At 45.3% G+C, this 22,966-nt stretch overlaps 1 long non-coding RNA gene across 1 annotated transcript in view; it reads left to right on the top strand.

The window, feature by feature from the left end:
• Nucleotides 1–7,178: 7,178 nt before the first annotated feature.
• The window catches only part of LOC309539699, a 357,400-nt gene continuing 341,612 nt past the window's right edge, over nucleotides 7,179–22,966 (top strand). The window contains exon 1 of the long non-coding RNA XR_014222964.1: nucleotides 7,179–7,340. This is a non-coding gene — a long non-coding RNA (uncharacterized lncRNA). The remainder of the gene's footprint in view (nucleotides 7,341–22,966) is intronic.

Here is a 22,966-nt window from a genome sequence, read left to right as displayed (position 1 = left end):
AAATAGGAAGGAGGAAAGACCTCTCCAAAACCCAGATGCTCTGCGAGCATTTTGCCTCTTCCGATAAGGAAAATAAATGACTGTGACAAAGACACCTCCTTTTTTGTGTCCAAATAAAAGAAAGATGGTTTAAGAGGAACTCGAGCCAAAGAGGTTTTTGAAGTGGCTGAAGAACGCCCTTGAAAATTCATATCCTGTGGCTAATATTTAACTGTGAGTGAAGCATTACATGATATCAGCCTTTTCAGTGAAGTGCTTTTTCAGTGAAGCGGATCTGATTTTGAATCACTCGCTTTGGTTCACGTTCAACTTTAGACATTTGGAACTCAGTAAGATGAGAGCGGCAAATATTCCTTTAGGCTGAGACTGCCCAGCTTCTGAACCATTAGGTCAAACACAGACCACCAGCTGTGTACGGTTGGTGGCCCATCAAGGGCTGGGGTTTGTGGAGGTTGCATCTGCCATTAAAAGAAATAAAATCAGGAGAGGAGAAGGATAAGGACTATGAAGCACCTGGCAAGCTACAGTCCATGGCTAGGATGGATTAGAGAACTGGGCCAAAACAAACAAGATGAATTTTAACAGGGAGAAATGTAAAGTATTGCACTTGGGCAAATAAAAATGAGAGGTACAAATACAAGATGGGGGACACCTGGCTTGAGAGCAGTACATGTGAAAAGGATCTAGGAGTCTTGGTTGACCACAAACTTGACATGAGCCAACAGTGTGACGCGGCAGCTAAAAAAGCCAATGCAATTATGGGCTGCATCAATAGGAGTATAGCATCTAGATCAAGGGAAGTAATAGTGCCACTGTATTCTGCTCTGGTCAGACCTCAGCTGGAGTACTGTGTCCAGTTCTGGGCACCACAATTCAAGAAGGACACTGACAAACTGGAACGTGTCCAGAGGAGGGCAACCAAAATGTTCAAAGGCCTGGAAACAATGCCTTATGAGGAACGGTTAAGGGAGCTGGGCATGTTTAGCCTGGAGAAGAGGAGGTTAAGGGGTGATATGATAGCCATGTTCAAATATATAAAAGGATGTCACATAGAGGAGGGAGAAAGGTTGTTTTCTGCTGCTCCAGAGAAGCGGACACGGAGCAATGGATCCAATCTACAAGAAAGAAGATTCCACCTAAACATTAGGAAGAACTTCCCGACAGTAAGAGCTGTTCGACAGTGGAATTTGCTGCCAAGGAGTGTGGTGGAGTCTCCTACTTTGGAGGTCTTTAAGCAGAGGCTTGACAACCATATGTCAGGAGTGCTCTGATGGTGTTTCCTGCTTGGCAGGGGGTTGGACTCGATGGCCCTTGTGGTCTCTTCCAACTCTATGATTCTATGATTCTATGATTCTAGGATCTCCTTGCCCTGTATGGTACTCTATCCTGGTGCTATAAATTTGAGAACGTCAGAGTATAAGGCTCATGCTGCTGGATCAGATTGAAATTCCATCTACTCCAGCACTGCAATTTTTGTTTTCAACAGGAGTCAGCCGGTAGCAAGGCACAAAGGTTTATCCTGTTTCTCCTCCACATCTAGTGATGTGTTCCAAGATACATTGCCTCTGAGGATGGAAGTTCCATTTAGCCAGCACGTCTTACAGCTGTTAATGTAATCCATCTTCCTGTGTCATGCCTCCCTAATCCTTTATTTAAAGAGAGAGTCTCTTCCTTTAAATTCCTAGGAGTTTATCTCAGTGAAGACCTTACTTGGAAAATCAATACAACCCAGGTGGTTAAGAAAGCCCAACAGAGACTCCATCTCCTCAGAGTATTGCGAAAGAACAATGTCAATCAACATCTCCTTCTACCGGTCCACTATAGAAAGTGTCCTTTCATACAGCATCACGGTGTGGTACGCTGGTTTGACATCAACTGATAGGAAGTGCCTACAGAGGGTGGTGAACACAGCACAAGATATTATGGACTGTCCCGTGAATCTACTGGATGACATTGCAGAAGAACGTTGCCTCAGAAGATGAGGAAAATTCTCAGGGATGATTCACACCCTGGCCGGCACTTTCTTGATCTCTTGCCCTCGGGCAGAAGATATAGAAGCATGATTAGTCGCACCAACAGGGTAAAGAACAGTTTCTATCCATGGGCTGTTAGGCTGCTGAATGAAAAGATAACACAGCGCAACTGACTTTTGGGTTTGGTGGGTGGTGTCAGTAAATGAGGGGAATTAAGACTAAGAGAACTGAGTGGGGGGGTGCTCGTGTAATCTCACTGTAGACAAGTTGTACAAGTGACAATAAAGTATTTCATTTAAACCCTCCTGAACCAAGCTGAAGTTGAAGATTCTTTTATACATATGTTTCAGTGTGCAGTGGAGACACACACAAAACTTCCAGTGCAATTGGCAGCTCTGTCCATGAACATAGAATCATAGAACTATAGAGTGGGAAGGGACCACAAGTGCCATCTAGTCCAACACCCTGCAATGCAGGATTTTTTTGCCCAAACCCATGTCCCTGAGATGTCAGGGACCATGCTGAGGAAGGTTGCACTGAGGAGGAGTGGTGGGAGCCTCGCCCTCCCCCTGCCCTTGATCAGGATCGGTATAGATTTGGAACAGTAGTTTGCAGAGGGACATAGTTCAGAAGACAGAAGTTGGGAAGTACTGGATGGTGAAGTACTAGGAGAAGAAGAACTGGGAGGGAGGGAGGGAGTTAATAGACTCACTGTCGCTGGAAAGCATATATTCACTCAGCTGAAGGTCAAAGAGAGCAGATAAGGTGGCAGCACAGAAATCACAGTGGTTGCGAGATCAGGTTGCAAGACGTGGGTGACTAGGGAGGAAGTGGGTGGAACCCTTAATTGGGAGCACCTTCATTCCTAGGAATGGATTCTTTGTTCTCTTGGTATGATCATTAAAATTTCTAACTAGTAAGAAACTCCTTTCACTTTGTTCTACTTATCTACTACCAAAGGCGGGGAGGAAGCTGAGTCCCTGAACCCTGACATGAGATGAAGTATCTCATGATCTACCAACTGAGCTATGAAGGCAAGGCATACTGCATATCAAAAGGAGCCACACTCTGTAAAATAGGGATGGGTAAAGATTATCTGCTCCAATATTTAGGGCTCATCCAGATTTGAACTTGTCCCACTGTGTCCGTCCCCCACCCGCCAGGAAACCTGATCTCTACTGCTCAACTGGAGCAAACTTCCATTAGGTTTTCTCCAGATTGACATTTGTTCTGATTTATCGCTAAAGAGCAGCTTCCCTGGGGAAAGTGGTGGGGGAAAGGCAAAACCGCTCAGACCTGTGTCTAGAAAGTGTGGGACAAGCAGAAAACTGCTTGGACCTGTGCTTTGTATGCACTGGACACTAAGTGCAAGTTCAGATGACCCCTCAGACCATCAGATTTTTGCATTGGCAAAATGCCAATGTGGACTGGACAGAGCAGAACTTCCACTACTGTGTAAAGGGGGCTGATGAAAGCCTTGAGCTGCGGTCCTTGGGATGTGTGCATTACAAATGTGCTCCCTGCCTTTCTCTTTGCAGTGCTGGAAAGTTTGTTGCTCACAAGGCAGTTAGTGAAGAAATCAACAGAAGCTCTGCTGTTACAGGTCATGGTATTATTTAATCATTCATACATCATTTGTGACCAGCTAGTGACTGTTTTTATGGGCCTATGGAGACCTCTGTTCATTTTCTATCACATGTCACTTGTTAATGCAGTGCAAGCGGACTGTTATGAGCCAGAATGACTCAATTCTCCATTTCCTTGCTGTGGGCCCTTTAATTTCTCCTTGTCTTAATGTACATGGGGCAATCTTACACTATTGCACTAAAGCAAACCTGTGTTCGCTGCCAAGCACACACCCAAGAGTGGAACTGCATGGACTTTAGCTGTGTTTTACTTGTGCAACACTCGTTTACACATTTTCTGAATAAAATAACCATCTTGTTGGCAAAAAGACCTGCCTGCACGATGTGCAGATGTTTGATTAAGGAACGGAACATTCAAAATGGGGTCACCCACCTGCCACCAGAAGCTACACAATTCATTCTACCAACTCAGGATTCTCCCACCTCATTCTACTGTGGGGTAGATCAGGGTTTGAACTATGCAAAAACAGTAAATTCAGCCTCATTCTATATTTTGTATGATTGCACAAATGTGTGCAAGCACTGCTACAAACATGCTATAATGATAACTGAGAATTCCTCAGTGCAAAATCATCACCCCCTTCCACTCAGCATTCATTGTTGATGCAAGCCATCCTAACAGCTATCTTTACTCAACAGATGTGGTCCCTGGTGGGTGCAAATGGACATTTCCGACTTTCCTCCGATGTGCGAGGCAGGCCTCTCATTGCATTTCTTCCTTTCTTCCTTTTTCCTTTTTGCAAGCTCATTAACAATAAGGAGACAAATTTGCTGGCTTTGGCAGAGGAACACACAGCAGGGGAGGATCCCTCGTTTGTACAAACTGCAGAAAAACGAGAAGCTGTCTTCTCTAGCCAGCGTCCGCAACAGCATCTTGGAAATAACATTTGTGATTGCTGCTGTAGTTTAACATTTTGTTATAACAACAGACAGCAAACAAGCCAGCTGCAAGCTGCCTTCCGCAGCGGTTATGGAAGCTGCGGGGAGAGAAGCTGCCTTTAGTAATCTACTGAACTTTCCTCCAGAGTCCAGCCAAAGTAACCATTTGTCTCACAGAAGTGGGAGCTTCCCAATGCATCAACTTGCTCAGCCAGGGCCTTCAAACCTTTCCACATCAATTCACCCGACAAAGAACTACCTGCCTGCCATGGTGCCATAGTATTGATACAGAAGAAGACAGAGTGGCCGCATTGCCAACGACAACGAAGGGGAAATACATCCAGGCTTTTCAAATAGAGGAATCCTCGAAATAGAGGGCTGCTTTCCTTAATGTAGGAATTGTGGGTCACCCTAATTAAGGGAGTATAAGGAATGGGTGGGAGGAGTTTAAATAATAATAATAATAATTTATTATTTATACCCCGCCCATCTGGCTGGGCTTCCCCAGCCACTCTGGGTGGCTTCCAACAAAATATTAAAACACCGTAATACATCAAACATTAAAAGCTTCCCTAAACAGGGCTGCCTTCAGATGTCTTCTAAAAGTTTGGTAGTTGTTGTTCTCTTTGACATCTGGTGGGAGGGTGTTCCACAGGGTGGGTGCCACTACCGAGAAGGCCCTCTGCCTGGTTCCCTGTAACTTGGCTTCTCGCAGTGAGGGAACCACCAGAAGGCCCTCGGCGCTGGACCTCAGTGTCCGGGTAGAACGACGGGGGTGGAGATGCTCCTTCAGATATACTGGACCGATGCCATTAAAGAAACCACTGGTGCTGCCCACATCCCAGAATCAATGCAAAATTCTCTAGTCTTTTCTACTCTAGTAGGCTTGTATCCTAACAAGGGTTCTATTGGCAGAAGCATCCTATAAGTGGAGTCCCACTGATAGGGCCCTCACACTCACAGAAAGGAGCATCCATTTCCAACAATCTCCCCTTCCCCCAGTAGCTACTTTGCTCCTCAAAAAACTCTTCTCGGGGTTGGGGGACACTCCAGAGCAGCATGAAAGGCAGTGCAGGAGACGGGGGGGGGGGAGAGATATTGATTTTTTTAAAAAAAAATAAGGCTGCTGCCTTACTCTGACTCAGACCATTTGTTTGTTTAGCTCAGCATTGTCTGCACGGAAGCAGCACTACAGTGGATGCTCGGGTTGCAAATGTGATCCGTGCGGGATGCACGTTCGCAACCCGCAGTGTTCACAACCCGCGTCTGCGCATCTGCACACGCGTTGTGGGTTGCGATTCGGTGCTTCTGCGCATGCACGGCCGCCGAAACCTGGAAGTAACCCGTTCTGATATTTCTGGGTTTCGGCAGTCCGTAACCCAAAAAAACACAACCTGAAGCGTCTGTAACCTGAGGTATGACTGTGTAGGGTTTTAGGTGGGTTTTCAAAAACAAAAAAAACCTACCTGGAGGTGCAGGGAATTGAACTAATGACCTTCTGCATGCAAAACAGATGCTCTGCTCTTAAAGCTAGAAAATCCATACTCTTGCAGACTGTGAACAAAAAGTGCCCTTCTGTTTGCAGAGGGTTAGTAAGGAGCCAAGTTGCATTATTGTTATTGTTATTTTTAAAAACAAAACAAAACAAAAAAACCACCATTTTATCTGTCAGGGCTCCTCACCCAAAAGGAACCTGGACAGTGTAGATTGCTGAGATGTTGAGAATTTTGCCCTGAGATCTCAGAAGCCCACAGAACTAGTTCCCTGGGAAGAGGAAATAATTGTTGAAACCATTTGTTATTGTAAGGCGGTTATAGAATTGGAGAGTTGGAAGGAACTTCAAGGGCCATCTAGTCCAGCCCCTTGTAATGCAGGAATCTCACACGAGGTTCCACCATCCAGTTTGAATCCATAGTGGACCTTGCTTGGCTTTGCAAATGTGCTGGCAGTTTTATTGCTGCACCAGTGTGCCACTAAACTGTCCAGAATGTGATCCAGAGAAATTTAAGCTGAAATTGATGAGGCTACACCTCAGATTTGAGTGATTTCCTCATATTTGAACTCAACTCACCATACCAGACTTTCCTCTTGGACAGTATTGATTCATTGGTGCTGCAGCGTGGATTGTTTGTATTCAAGGGTGTCATAAGGCAAAATTCAACTTCCAGCTTCATAACGAATCATTCATTCAGCTGATTTGTACAATTTGGCTCAGAAGTTTGAACCAATTGTCAATCCATTGCAATGGCAAAGAGCCCGAGAGGAAAATCAACACTATTAAACTTGGTTTAAACAATATGTTAAAACAAAGTTAGAGGGAAATGCCAAAATCTGTAGGCACGCTGACAACTTTATATTTTGGAACTGACCACCATGTTAAAATAATGGATTGCTATAACAAAGACGAAAGACTGTGACTGGCGCAGCTATTTGCAAGTGTTACAAGGATTATTCTTTCTGAAATTAATCTTAATCAAGGGCTAGTTCATAGACTCGTAATTTAGGAGTACCCACAATAATTGCAAGCAGCTGTTGCTAGCAAATCATTATTTCCGGACAGTCATTGGAAAGCGTTTCAACTCCTTGTCTAGTCCAGACTGGGATGATTATATTGTGTGGACAGGCGGAGTCCCCCCAACCCCAGGCGACCCCCAAGTGGAATAATGACTCAAGACAACGTGCTATGGGATTAAAATTGGCCACAACTTTATCAAGTTTCAGATGTAGGGAGACCTTGGCTCAGGCATTGGACATTCATCCTTCCCAGTCCCCAGTCAGGGATCTGGGAGACTTCAGGGTTATCCAGAATGTGTGGGGATTGGGCTGGCTCTGGAGAACATATGTTCAAGCAGAGAGTCCGCCTCCCGTTTCGCCGCCGTTGGAGGGGAGAGCAATGACAACTTCTCGGCTTATGGCCAATGCCTCCCCTCAAGACCCCTTTAATGGGGAACCCTGGTATCACTGCTTCAAGGGGGCGTGGGTCACCACTTCTGCCCCCCCCATTTAGGAAGATAGACTAAAGGATTCTGCCCAAGTTGTGACGTTTTGCTATGGGAAAGGCAAAACCTGCCGATGCAGGGAAATTCCTTTTTGGCCCTTCAGCAGCGACCCTGACGTAGAAGTGCCTGCATACCTGTGGAGAAGAGGTCAACCTGCAAAAGAAGTCTTAATTGAGGGAGGGTAGGGTGGGAGAAGCTCTGGAGCCGCCTGCCGCTTCGCAGGTAAGCATCACCTTCTGTTGTGTGAACAGGACAGTCCCTCCCCTTACCTGGCCGATCCCCTGGCAACGCCTCCCCAGGCGGGATTGGGCAATTGGCAGAGGTAGGAGGAGACCTCCAGGTATCCAGCCTGGGGAGGATGAAGCCAGCCCAAACTACCAGGCGTTGCACCGGGATCTGGGGGGCTGCACGCGACCACGCAAAAGGCACCCCATTTGATGTGGGGAGCGGTCATTCCTCTTTAAACATTCTTGCTGTCTTTTATAGAAGGAAGAGTTAAGATCACTTCATGCATTAGCAAGAGCTGATAGCTCAGGACTGTGAGGTATTAAGCCAAGGGAGGTGCTGTAGGACACATGCAGGCATCTCAGCATCTCCATTTAATGGTCCTCAAGAGGAGGCAGTAGCAGTAATGCTTCTCAGTACCAGTTACTAGAAACTGCAGGAGGTGAGAGCACTCTTGCGCTGCTTGCAGGTTTCTTATGGGTTCTGATAACAGGATATTGAACTCGATGTGTCTTTGGTCTGATCCAGCAGGCCCTTCTCATAGAAAGGGTGAGACATAATAATAATAATAATAATAATAATAATAATAATAATAATAATATTTTTTATTTATACCCCACCCTCCCCAGCCAAGGCCGGGCTCAGGGCGGCTAACAAGCAATAATAAAAACAAGTTGAATGAATACAACTTAAAAACAAGATTAAAATACAACATTAAAATATTGAAACATTAAGATATTAAAATGCAACCTCATCACAGGAGGAGAAAGAAAAAAGAAAAAAGAAAGAGGGGGGAGGGAATCAAACTGGCTCCAAGCCGAAGGCCAGGCGGAACAACTCTGTCTTACAGGCCCTGCGGAAAGAAATCAGATCCTGCAGGGCCCTGGTCTCATGAGGCAGAGCATTCCACCAGGCCGGCGCCAGTGTTGAAAAGGCCCTGGCTTTGGTTGAAGCTAACCTAACTTCCTTAGGCCCCGGGACCAGTAGGGTGTTGCTATTTATGGACCTTGAGGCTCTCTGTGGGGCATACCAGGAGAGGCGGTCCTGTAGGTACGAGGGTCCTAGGCCATGAAAGGCTTTAAGACCCTGAAGAACCATGTTTCTCATGGGTGATCCACCCAAGGCACCCCTGTATCTTTATAATGCCATTTATTCACAAAAGCCACTTGCTTGCAGAAAATAACATGCGGGACATGTGTAGATGAGCAGATACCGAAAACAACTGCCTGGAGCGCCTTCATTTTCAAGCACAGCATGTCAGCAGGGTTTTCTCTTCCCCATTCAAGGCTAGAGAGTAGTGGTATTCAACTAGGTTTTACCAAGTGCACACCCTCCAACATTTTCCAGCTGAAAATCAGGACATGTGCCTTTTGGCGCTGCGCTGCCACACAAGTCAGCTGGCTCACGCAGAAGCACAGCAGCAAGAGATGCATGAGTCAGCTGGCTGCCTCCCCTGCTGCAGCCCCTACCTAGCAACTGCTCCTCCCCTTCATTTCTCACTCGCTTCCTCTGCCCACACCGCATCTCATAGCAGCAGAGAGGGGCTGCCAAGAGCATTGGACATGTCCGCCACCTCCACTCCAGCAAGGACATGCTTTGAACATGCTCAGAGGTTCCGCTTCATGAGAGTTCCACTGCTAAACGCAAGTGCCGGCTGATCCTCTTCCAGTGCTCAGTGTTGACTGTGCAGAAGAGGGAAAACAGGACTGTGATGGCGGGGGACTCAGGCTCAGACTCGGAACCAGAGGCGTCTCAGTCCACACTGGATCCTTTGCCTCAGGTGGCAGCTGAACCTAGTCTGGGGCCTGATTCTGAAGAGCCCCAGTCTGTACAGGTTCCCCTGCAACAAGCACCAGCTGGGTCGAGTCAAGGGCCTGAACCTGCCCTGGCTCCAGATGTGGGAATTACCTCGTTGCCTCCAGCTGGGCAATCACTTACAGCTGCTCTGCTACCAGTTGGGTCAGGGGAGGCTGAGGGTCTAGTAACCCACCGACATCTCCCAAGCTGGAGAGACTAAGGTCTGAGAGAAGGAGAGACCTGAGTACTCGCAGGAGGAGTGCTCGCCTTTGGGCGAGACAGGGAGGTGAGTCACCGGGGGATCAGGACCGACCGTTACCCCGACAGAGATAAAAGAAGAAGAAGAAGAAGGAGAAGAGTTTGGATTTGATATCCCGCCTTTCACTCCCCTTCAGGAGTCTCAAAGTGGCTAACATTCTCCTTTCCCTTCCTCCCCCACAACAAACACTCTGTGAGGTGAGTGGGGCTGAGAGACTTCACAGAAGTGTGACTGGCCCAAGGTCACCCAGCAGCTGCATGTGGAGGAGCGGAGACACGAACCCGGTTTCCCAGATTACGTGACTACTGCTCTTAACCACTACACCACAAAGGCTGCTGGACCCCACCCCAGGTTGTGGGAACAACATTGCTGTTTGCCAGAACCTGCCTGTGATCCTGTGCCTGACCTGGCCTAGTTTCCTGCCTAGTGTCCTGCCTTGGCCCTGTCGGACTGACTCCTCGCGGAACCCTTGGATTCGGGACCAGACTTGGACTGCGTTACTTGGGTTATCCCCGGACTCAGCACAAGGACATTCTAAGATGCAATCAGAAGCTGGGGTGGTTTATGCAATTCCATGAATGTCCCAGGAAAATAAGGGCCCTTGATCAGTATGCAAGAGTAGTCCCACTGAAATTAAGACTAATGGGGATGTAATAAGATCATAAGAAGAGTGCTGGATCAGGCCAGCGGCCCATCTAGCCCAGAACGCTGTTCTCACAGTGGCCACCTAAATACCCACAAGCAGGTTCATGTTCATTAGTGCAAATTGAGAGCCAGTGTGGTGTTAAGAGCGGTGGACTCGTAATCTGGTGACCCGGGTTCGATTCCCGGCTCCTCCACATGCAGCTGCTGGGTGACCTTGGGCTAGTCACACTTCTTTGAAGTCTCTCAGCCCCACTCACCCCACAGAGTGTTTGTTGTGGGGGAGGAAGGGAAAGGAGATTGTTAGCCGCTTTGAGACTCCTGAAGGGGAGTGAAAGGCGGGATATCAAATCCAAACTCTTCTTCTTCTTCTTCCACATGCAGCTGCTGGGTGACCTTGGGCCAGTCACACTTCTCTGAAGTCTCTCAGCCCCACTCACCTCACAGAGTGTTTGTTGTGGGGGAGGAAGGGAAAGGAGAATGTTAGCCGCTTTGAGACTCCTTCGGGTAGTGATAAAGCAGGATATCAAATCCAAACTCTTCTTCTTCTACTACTACTACTACTCTAGGTGGCATTGAACTTAAGTCTTAATGTCCTCATGAAACATTTCCTGAACTTGACATGGATGAGGTAATCTACGCATCACATGAGAAGCCTTATGCGTGCCCTGGAGAGAAAAGGATGGGGCAAACATTTCAATGGAGAAATGTGATATTTTCTGCATGGGGTGGGTGGGGGTTATTCAGTATATTTGCTTGGAATGCAGCAGCGCCAAACCCTTTGAGGGAGGCTGCAACCTTGCGGTGTTATGTGGGAGAAGGAGCGCTCCCAGGGGGTGAGGTACCACAGCTTGTTTTCAGAAGAGATCCGCTTTATGTCAAGTTCCTGCGCAGCGCTGGTGAAAACTTTTATTGGCAGGGACTGCAGGAGGAAGCAGGTGGAAAGAGGTAGGGGCCAAATGGGGGTGTAGGAAACATCTGTGGCTCACAAGGGGAGTGGGGAATCAGAGAGGTGCATGAGGGAGAAAATGAAAAACATGTTTCTCAGTAGCGTCTTTTTTTTTTTATAATATTTTTTATTAGTTTTACAAAAGTTTTTATAACAAACAAACACAAAAAAAACAAACAAACAAACAAAGAAGTGTGGTTTCATAATGTCATTTCGTAAACTTCTTTCCTCGGACTTCCCCATACCTCCCCTTTCTGCATCCTCATGTCCAAATTTTACAGCAACTTATACATATTTTTCCAACTCTAATTTATTATAGTCCTTTCTTATTCTAATCTTATATTACTGCAACCCTTTATCTCTATCGAATCTCGACATTCTAAACTTCCTCAAGTTTATAATGGTCCTTAAGATAAATCTTGAATTTCTTCCAATCTTCTTCCGCAGTCTCCTTCCCCTGGTCTCGAATTCTGCTCGTCATTTCCGCCAAAGTCATGTAGTCAATCACTTTCATCTGCCATTCTTCCACGGTGGGTAGATCTTGTGTCTTCCAATACTTTGCTATCAATATTCTTGCTGCTGTTGTTGCATACATAAAGAAAGTTCTATCTTTTTTTTGCACCAATTGGCCGACAATGCCCAAGAGAAAGGCCTCTGGTTTCTTAAGAAAGGTATATTTAAATACCTTTTTCATTTCATTGTATATCATCTCCCAGAAGACCTTAATCTTCGGGCACGTCCACCAAAGATGATAAAAAGTACCTTCAGTTTCTTTACATTTCCAACATTTATTGTCGGGCAAATGATAAATTTTTGCCAGCTTGACTGGGGTCATGTACCACCTGTAAACCATTTTCATTACATTTTCCTTTAAGGCACTACATGCCGTAAATTTAATTCCGGTGTTCCACAACCTTTCCCAGTCAGCTGACATTATATTATGACCGATGTCCTGTGCCCATTTAATCATGGCTGATTTAACTACTTCATCTTGTGTATTCCATTTTAACAGCAAGTTATACATTCTTGACAGATTCTTAGTATTGGGTTCTAACAATTCTGTCTCAAGTTTTGATTTTTCCACCTGGAAGCCAATTTTCCTGTCTTGTTTAAAAACCTCCGTTATTTGGTAATAGTGGAGCCAATCTTGTACTTTGGGTTTTAGGTTTTCATGGCTCTTTAGTTTCAGTCTCTCTCCATCTTGTTCTAGAATCTCACAATACTTTGGCCATCCGACCTCCATATTGAGTTTCTTGTGGGCCTTCGCCTCTAAAGGTGACAACCATCTAGGGGTTTTATTTTCCAGCAAGTCTTTATATCTCATCCAAACATTGAACAGCGCTTTCCTTACAATGTGATTTTTAAAGGCACTATGCACTTTAATTTTATCATACCATAAATATGCATGCCAACCAAATGCATTATTAAAACCTTCTAAGTCCAAGATATCTGTATTCTCGAGGAGCATCCACTCTTTCAACCAGCAGAATGCTGCTGCTTCATAATACAATTTTAAGTCCGGCAGGGCAAATCCCCCTCTTTCTTTTACATCTGTTAATATTTTATATTTTATCCTGGGCTTTTTGCCCTGCCAGACAAATTTCGCGATATCTTTCTGCCACCTCTTGAAACAGTCCATCTTGTCAAGTATTTGCAAAGTTTGAAACAAAAATAACATTCTAGGCAATACATTCATCTTAATTACTGCAATTCGGCCTAACATTGATAATCTCAAGTTTGACCATATTTCTAGATCTTTTTTGATTTCTGTCCAACATTTTTCATAGTTGTCCTTATACAAATTCAAATTTTTAGATGTTAGGTTAACCCCTAGGTATTTCACCTTCTTAATCACCGTCAAACCCGTCTCTTCTTGAAACTTGTTCTTTTCTATATCTGTCAAATTTTTCCCTAGGACTTTAGTTTTTTGTTTATTCAACTTAAATCCGGCTGCCTGGCCAAATTGTTGGATTATCTCCAACACCTTTTTCGTACTAGTGTATGGCTCTTGTAAAGTCAGGACTAAATCATCTGCGAAAGCCCTTAACTTGTAATGTTTTGCTCCGACCTGTACCCCTTTAACCTGCTGGTCATTTCTAATCATATTCAGCAAAACCTCCAGGACAGAAATAAAAAGCAATGGGGAAATTGGGCATCCCTGTCGTGTTCCTTTTTCTATCTTAAGTTCCTCCGTTATCACATTATTTACAATCAACTTAGCTTTTTGTTCAGAGTATATTGCACCCACACCATTCTCAAAACCTTGTCCTACCCCCATCCCATGAAGATTCTTTTTCATAAAACTCCAAGAAATGTTGTCAAAGGCTTTCTCCGCGTCCACAAATATCAAAACTGCTTTGGTGTTTATATTCACCTCTAACTTTTCCAAAATGTCTATTATAATCCTAACATTGTCTGAGAGGTGTCTCTTTGGGAGAAAGCCTGCTTGGTCTCTGTGGATCTTTTCCATCAATACTCTTTTAAATCTTTTTGCTAAAATGTCTGCAAAAATTTTGTAATCCACATTGAGTAACGAGATTGGGCGGTAGTTCTTCAATTGAGTCTTTTCAGTCTCTGTCTTTGGTATGAGTGAAATATATGCTTATTTTTTAAAAGGTTGTATTTACGTTTACTTAGGAACTCAGGAAGCTGCCTTGCAGCTCGTCCAATTATTTACTCATCTTCCATTTTTCATTTGGGCCGTGCATTGTACAGATGGATTTATGCTTATTTGAATCATAGAGTTGGAAGGGACCCCAAGGGTCATCTAGTCCAACCCTTTGCAATACAGGAATCTCAACTAAAGCATCCATGGGAGATGGCCACCCAACCTCTGCTTGAAAACCTCCAAGGAAGGAGAGTCCACCACTTTCTGAGGGAATCAGTTCCAGCTGCTCTTGTCAGAAAGGTCTTCCTGATGTTAAGTAGGAATTTCCTTTCTTGTAACTTGGTTTTCGGGACGCGGGTGGTGCTGTGGGTTAAACCACAGAGCCTAGGACTTGCCGATCAGAAGGTCGGCGGTTTGAATCCCCGCAATGGGGTGAGCTCCCGTTGCTCGGTCCCTGCTCCTGCCAACCTAGCAGTTCAAAAGCACGTCAAAGTGCAAGTAGATAAATAGGTACCGTTTCGGCGGGAAGGTAAACGGCGCTTCCGTGTGCTGCTCTGGTTCGCCAGAAGTGGCTTAGTCATGCTGGCCACATGACCCGGAAGCTGTACGCTGGCTCCCTCAGCCAATAAAGCGAGATGAGCGCCACAACCCCAGAGTCGACCATGACTGGACCTAATGGTCAGGAGTCCCTTTACGTTTACCTAACTTGGTTTTCAGACCCTTGATCATCTTGGTCACTATCGTCTGCACATCTTTCAGCTTGTCAACATCCTTCTTAAATGGTGGCACTGAGAACAGGATACAGTATTCCAGGCTTGGTCTGACCAAGGCAGAATAGAGCAGTACTATTATTCCCCTTGATCTGGACACTATACTTCGGTTGATGCAGCCTAGGATAGCATTAGCTTTTTTTGCTGCTGCATCACACTGTTGACTCATGTTAAGGTTGTGGTCTACTAAGACTCCTAGATCCTTTTGACGTGTACTACTGGCAAGCCAGGTGTCCCCCACCTTATATTTGTGCAGCTGGCTCTTCCTGCCTAAGTGTAGAACCTGAGCATTTGTCCTTACTGAAATTCATTTTGTTAGTTTGGGCCCAGTTCTTTAATCTGTGCCTGCCATTGGCTCTGGTTCCACCTATCGTTGGCCTCCTGCTTTAGGCACCCCAGTCCCAATCCCAAAGCTTCTTCAGGGCTTCAGTTGGGTTGATTAACCTCAGATTTCCAAGCGTGGTGCCTTGCTTTCCTGTGAGTAAGTCCCATCAAGGTCAACATAGGTTTGGTCCCAGGTGAGTAAGTCTGTTTAGGTTCGCTTCCTATTAGGAAACTTAATAGTTTAAGCCATGGAATCTTTGCTTGGTGTACTTCAGAGCTATTGTGTTGAGGGAGTTGGAAGATTAGTCCAGAGGACAATTTCCATTGTCTGGAGATGAACCAAATGGAAGTCAAACTCACCATCCGAACACATTGGACTAGGTGTCAGGCGGCAGAGGATCCAGCCCCCACGGCAGGTTGCCAGGAATGGATAAGACAGGGAAAAGTTCTTACCAATTGCTTCAATAGTCACAGAGAGATGTTTGGAAATGCAACCTCTTGGAATAATGGCGTTGCCCCAAGTGAGTCTCCACCCCCTTCCTCTCTCATGCGGCTCAGCTATGGATACTGAAAAGTGCCCTCTGCCTTTGAGCTCTTTGCTCTCCTACTTTCAATGCTCGTCGGTTCTGGGAGAGAGGGAGGGTCTGGAATGCTTTCTAAAGACACTGTGCCCATCAGCTTTCACCCCTTCTTCCTCCTCCTCCTCTCCCATTATTTCCCATCTTTCCCCCTCATCTGCCTCTGAGCTGTGATCTCCCTCAAACCCCTGTTGTGATTCTGAACTGCCATCTTCTTCTCTGGAAGTGTCAGGCTGGTGAGGCGGTCTCCACCATTCCTCCTCTGCCCAGTCCCTGACACTAGGTGACCCTCAGGGTCCCTTCCAACTTTACAGTTCTAATTCTATGCTGTGGTTGGACAGCAGCCTCCACTTAGTGTGCACCTAGGAATATACTGTAACAAACTACTGTACTATAGTCCACCACAGCAGCTCCTGAAATGCAGGTAGGTGTCTTTTTGAACAAGCCCTTCCTGATCAAACGAAGAAGTTCCACAGCCATTTTCAAACAGCAGTTACTTCTCAAGCCAGCCAGATGTTCAGAGAAGTTAAGTGATGCTCTGGCAAAGACCTCTGGCTAATCTCCATGTTCACACATTTCTTTCAGTGGTCCACGGGATGCAGTTTTATATACACAACATTCAGCAAGGCCAGAGGGTGAAGCTTGATTCTGCAAGTCCTTTGTGAGCTGAACTTCTAATGACTTCTTACTGAATCTCTGCACTTGTGGGGTTGGTGGGACTTGATCCAAAGAGCGTCATTTGTGTTCCTACTTTAACTTTACACTTCCTGAGGAAAAAGGACTGGACAGAGCTACCTTCAAATACGCAGAGGAATTCAGATTATGCTATTCCTTCTTTCCAGTAACAACAGATGTACAACAATGGAATTCGCCATGGAGAACGGCAGGCATGATATTAGCAATTCCTGTTAAGGTTGATGGGACTCTCAAACTTTGGGTCAGGCCCTCAATCTACTTCAAATGTGGATAATACCACTGCAGCCTACAGTTGTCCATTCATCCCCAATTCAGAATTCCTTCTCTGCTTTACATACAGAATATCCCAGATGCAATCCATTGCACTGCCATTTAATAGCACCTCTGCCTGGACCCAGAAGAAGAACCACTGCCAGTCAGAGAGAACAGCACTGGGGGAAACAGGCAAATAGTCAACCTGGTATATGGCCACTTTCTATGTTAGAAGCTATAAGAAGAAACCTGGTGAATGGATCAGATGAGTTCTTTGCAAGATAATGACCTTAGCTGGCCATTACATTTTATACTTCCCAAGAGGTTGCTCTGTTGCCATAGAGGAAAAAATGGGCAGGCATTTCCCCTACCAACAGCTCACCTGGATGGATGCTGCATCATCCTAGGATGGAGAACTATAGGCCAAAGGGGCTGTGTGTGGGTTGGGTTGGGTTGATGTTGAAGCTGGAAACAGAGACATATCTGTTGCTCTGCTCTGGGCCCAAAGCTGTGACTTGGGCCTTCTCTGGAAACCTAATGGAGAAGCAAGATCTGCTTGTGTGTTAGTGCTGTGAGTCCCTCCATCCTATGCTTCAGTTGTATGCATGTGCAAATAAAACCATATATCCTAATGACACCACAGTCTCCACTGACCTTCATTCCAAGGAAATTGAACCCTGGGCAAGAGCTGGAACCCCTGGGTGCTCTGGGCCCTTGGAGAATGGGGTGTGCGCATTAATAAACTTCTTGTTGAGGGCGGAGGGAGAGACACCAGGTAAGGGGAAATTGATATATAGGTGAATGACTTACCCTGTGCAATCTTCCCTACCCTTTCAGATTGTCTCCTCCTCAGGAGAAAGTTGTAGCTTTGTATGAATAAAATCCCAGTTTCATTCTCCAGCATCTCGAAGTAGGACTGGGAGAGAGACTTATGTCTGAAACTCCAGTCAATACTGACTCAGACTCAGTAGAAGGCAGCCTCCTGCATTTTTGAGAAGTTTGGTTGGGAGATGCGGTAACACCCTTTTCTCTTCCTTTTAAAACCCATTTCTGCAATGTTTTGGACATTACTATTTTCAGTTTGTGTCAGTGCTTGGAAGATGGAATTAACAACAGGCGTATTACAGATGGTATTGTGCATTGTACCATTAGAAAACGAATCAGAATGTTTATATTCTGAGATACTACAATACAGTGAATTAATTTTGCCTTGCCCCAAATGCTGGGGTGTGCTTTTACATTTCCGCTAGAACTAATGAGCATTACAACAAAGATGACGAGATCAATGGAAGAGATCAACACCAAAAGAATCCTTTAAGAAGGAAACATTTTGGACTCCTAACTATCAAGGTCAAATGGAAGGGAGTTAGCATATGCCTGACTCTTTCCTGCTTTGGAACAGCTGCTCATCTCAAAGACCCCTAACCATCAGGTTCAGGGTGTTCTGCCAAGCATTTTTCAAAAGGGAATGGAGAAAGGAGAAATTCTGCTGAATTTCTCTTCCTGGCTCCCTTTGATGTCCACTGAAACATCTGCGTATCAAAACAAAAAGTCCTCTATTTATACCAAGCTTCTGTGTGGTAGCCCACTCCCTTGTTTTCGTGTAAAAAGAGGCTTGCACTGCTAACGTCACAAAATGTACGAACAGGGTCAGAGGTTGACAGGCTTAGATATCTTCTTGGGCTCATGCCTATGAATATGTCCATTTACTGAGAACCAGTGTTATCAACTTGACCAGAGCCTGGATGAACTGAGAATCATAGAATTGTAGAGTTGGAAGGAATGCTGATGATCATCTCATCCAACCCTCCGCAATCCAGGAATCTCAACGCACTGTCTCCCATCCAGTTTGAAACCATGCAGGACCCTGCTTAGCTTTGCAAATGTGCTAGCAGTTTTATTGCTGCACCACCTGTAATGGTAGAATGTGCTTTGGAACCAATGGAACTTTCTTTGTTTGAGCACCCAGCTTTCCCTGACCATACCTTTTGTTTCCAGTCTCCAAGGCTTTTAATATAAGAAGAGCTGTGTTGGATCAGATCAAAAGCCTACCTAGTCCACCATCCTGTTTGCCACTGTGGCCAAACAACAGCCTCTGGCAAACCCAAAACCATGGCACGAAGGGAACCCTCTCCTTCGATTCTCTAGCAACTGGTATTCAGAGGTACCTCTGATCCTAGAGGTATTATACAGAAGTCAATAGTATCTTGAAAAAACATTGTTATTTAATGACTTTGAATTTTTGGATTATCTCATACTGAATAGTTTGTGTGTGTTTTGGCTTTTGTTTTAAAAACATTCCCAAATTTTCCAAAGATTCATTCAAGTCTTCCCTGCACATATAGCTGCAGAGAAGATTTAGAGAAGTCATAAATTACCGGTAGTCATTCTTAATTAATGAATCAGTTTACTGAGATCTGAAAGGGGCAGGGAACACTTTTGCCTCAAGTCTGGAAAGTGATGCTAATACTGTTCTATGTCAGTACACACACACACACACACACACACACACACACACACACAAACTGTTCTGCTGTTGCATGTATTTTCCATATGATAGATCTGAATATTAAACTGTTTAGTCACTAGGATGCAGTCTGAAGGAAAATTAACTTGCCTAATGTTTTATATATATATATATATATATATATATATATATATATATATATATATATATATGTTTTGGTGTCTTCGGGTGTCTTCCCGTGTAAGAGTCGGGGTGTCTGGGCGACGTTTCGACGAGGTCTCACTCGTCATCTTCAGGCTGGTGCTTTCGGCTTCTTGTTACTGGAACAGAGCAGAATCTGGTGTTTGAGTTCCTATAAATACTGTTGAGGGGTGTGGTGTATAGCCTCCAACGTTCTGGGCAGAGAGGAAGTTCCTAGATTAGTGTGCCTTTTCTTCTTTTGTTCCTTAATTACTTGAGGGATATCTTGAGTGATTTCATGAGTGATATTCTGAATACCACTGGGTGGGTCATTAAGTGTAGATTAGTTGCTAAAGCTTTCGTGTCTTGACCTCTTGAGCTTGTGAAGAGTTTTTCTGAGAAGATGGCTGTGCTGCATTTAGTTGTGCTCTGGCTTGGCTTCGTGTATAGGGGCGAGTTGTGATTTTGTGCCTTGTGCCAGCCAGATCTGTGTAGGGATTGCAGGGGGGTGCAGCATCCGGAGGTGCCACTATAGTTTGGCTACTGGATGGAGTTTGTAATATGTCTGTGGAGAGGGTCTGGGTTTGGGTCTGGTGTGGTTGATTGGTGACGGCGTTCTGTGTGCCTCTGGTTCTGGTGTCGGTTTTTGTGGGGAGGGCTAATTTCCAGATGTCTGGCAGGCGGGACGTGTCGTCACGCTTGTTCATGTTGTGAGGGTGTTTCTCTATCTCGATGGCTTCCATGATAATTCTCTTGTGGTGATGTTCCATGTTAAAGAGCAATTTGGAATCTGCAAAATTAATTTCGTGTCTTGTTTCTTTCATGTGTTGGAAAAGAGAGGAAGTTTTTTCTTCTTTTTTGACGGCATTCTTGTGTTCTGCGATACGTGCATTTATTCGTCTGTTTGTTTGTCCAATGTACGTGGCTGGGCAGACTTTGCAGGGTATTTCATAGACCCCTTGGTTTTCCAGCTGGATTTTGTCTTTTGGGTTTCTGAGGATATTGGCTATTTTTTGGTTGGTGCAGAAGGCTGTTTTGATATTGTGTTTATGGAGGATTTTGCTAATTTTGTCTGTAGTGCCCTTGATATAAGGAAGGAGGGCCATGCCATTGTTTTCTTCTGTGTCTTGGTTTTTGGGGGGTGTTTCTTTTTGGATTAGCTTCGTAACCCTGTTTTTCTGGTATCCATTGGCGATTAACACATTTGAGAGATTCTGTAACTCAGTTGTCAAGTGGTCTTTGTCAGCCAGGCGTTTGTTTCTGGAGATGAGAGTCTTGGCTACGGAGTTTATTTGTGCAGGGTGGTGGTGTGATTGTGCATGTAAGTAGCGGTTGGTGTGTGTTTTTTTCCGGTAGATAGTGTGTCCTAGGGAGCCATCAGGTTTTTTGTAGATTAGGACGTCAAGAAAGGGGAGTTGGTTGTTGTCTTCTATTTCCATAGTGAATTGTATTTTGGGGTGTAGGCTGTTGAGATGTGTGAGGAAGCTATCTAGTTTTTCTTTCCCTCACACATAGATAAAACACAAAGTCTGCCCAGCCACGTACATTGGACAAACAAACAGACGAATAAATGCACGTATCGCAGAACACAAGAATGCTGTCAAAAAAGAAGAAAAAACTTCCTCTCTTTTCCAACACAGGAAAGAAACAAGACACAAAATTAATTTTGCAGATTCCAAATTGCTCTTTAACATGGAACATCACCACAAGAGAATTATCATGGAAGCCATCGAGATAGAGAAACACCCTCACAACATGAACAAGCGTGACGACACGTCCCGCCTGCCAGACATCTGGAAATTAGCCCTCCCCACAAAAACCGACACCAGAACCAGAGGCACACAGAACGCCGTCACCAATCAACCACACCAGACCCAAACCCAGACCCTCTCCACAGACATATTACAAACTCCATCCAGTAGCCAAACTATAGTGGCACCTCCGGATGCTGCACCCCCCTGCAATCCCTACACAGATCTGGCTGGCACAAGGCACAAAATCACAGCTCGCCCCTATACACGAAGCCAAGCCAGAGCACAACTAAATGCAGCACAGCCATCTTCTCAGAAAAACTCTTCACAAGCTCAAGAGGTCAAGACACGAAAGCTTTAGCAACTAATCTACACTTAATGACCCACCCAGTGGTATTCAGAATATCACTCATGAAATCACTCAAGATATCCCTCAAGTAATTAAGGAACAAAAGAAGAAAAGGCACACTAATCTAGGAACTTCCTCTCTGCCCAGAACGTTGGAGGCTATACACCACACCCCTCAACAGTATTTATAGGAACTCAAACACCAGATTCTGCTCTGTTCCAGTAACAAGAAGCCGAAAGCACCAGCCTGAAGATGACGAGTGAGACCTCGTCGAAACGTCGCCCAGACACCCCGACTCTTACACGGGAAGACACCCGAAGACACCAAAACCTGCATTCCTGTACCCGTGAAAATCTACGAAAGCATATATATATATATATATATATATATATATATATATATATGGACGCGGGTGGCGCTGTGGGCTAAAGCCTCAGCGCCTAGGGCTTGCCGATCGAAAGGTCGGCGGTTCGAATCCCCGCGGCGGGGTGCGCTCCCGCTGCTCGGTCCCAGCGCCTGCCAACCTAGCAGTTCGAAAGCACCCCCGGGTGCAAGTAGATAAATAGGTACCGCTTACCAGCGGGAAGGTAAACGGCGTTCCGTGTGCTGCGCTGGCTCGCCAGATGCAGCTTGTCACGCTGGCCACGTGACCCGGAAGTGTCTCCGGACAGCGCTGGCCCCCGGCCAATAGATGTGAGATGGGCGCACAAACCCCAGAGTCTGTCAAGACTGGCCCGTTCGGGCAGGGGTACCTTTACCTTTACATATATATATATATATATATATATATATATATATATATATAGGTTTTGGTGTCTTCGGGTGTCTTCCCGTGTAAGAGTCGGGGTGTCTGTGCGACGTTTCGACGAGGTCTCACTCGTCATCTTCAGGCTGGTGCTTTCGGCTTCTTGTTACTCCCGTCTCAGATCAAAGCTGATCAAAGCTTTGATCTGAGACGGGAGTAACAAGAAGCCGAAAGCACCAGCCTGAAGATGACGAGTGAGACCTCGTCGAAACGTCACACAGACACCCCGACTCTTACACGGGAAGACACCCGAAGACACCAAAACCTGCATTCCTGTACCCGTGAAAATCTACGAAAGCATATATATATATATATATATATATATATATATATATATATATTGCGTGGTACTTAGCTAAATTTTACTCAAAGAGACCCACTGAAATTAATGAACATAACTAAGTTTAGACCTTTAATTTCACGAGGTCTCCTTTGAGCAAAACTTAGTTGAAAACAAGCTATGGTGCCGGGTTGGGGGAGGGAGGACTTGTGAACAACATGGTGAGGAAAAAGGCATTAACAATGGACAGCGCTTCCTAAACTTTTCACACCTCGGCACAGAATTGTCATATTTCTCGCCCAACGTTAACCCTGGCACACTGTTTGAGAATCAATGTCATATGTTCTCCATGACAGCAGTTAAATGGTTGTGGGGGGTTTGGGGGCTTTTTGGGGGGGGGTTAAATGCAGAAGGGGTATGGTTCCAGCAAAAAGAAAAACGATGTCTTTCATATATCCTGACTATACCTTAAGTGGTCTGACACGGGTTTAGCCCTCCCAACCTCAGAGAGCTCCTCCTGATGTATACCAGGCTGAG

The sequence above is a fragment of the Podarcis vaucheri genome (genome assembly GCF_965113315.1).
Source record: "Podarcis vaucheri genome assembly, chromosome: 8".
Taxonomy (NCBI): domain Eukaryota; kingdom Metazoa; phylum Chordata; class Lepidosauria; order Squamata; family Lacertidae; genus Podarcis; species Podarcis vaucheri.
Note: the sequence above shows the minus strand (reverse complement) of the source record. Positions and strands in the feature narration are given on the sequence as shown.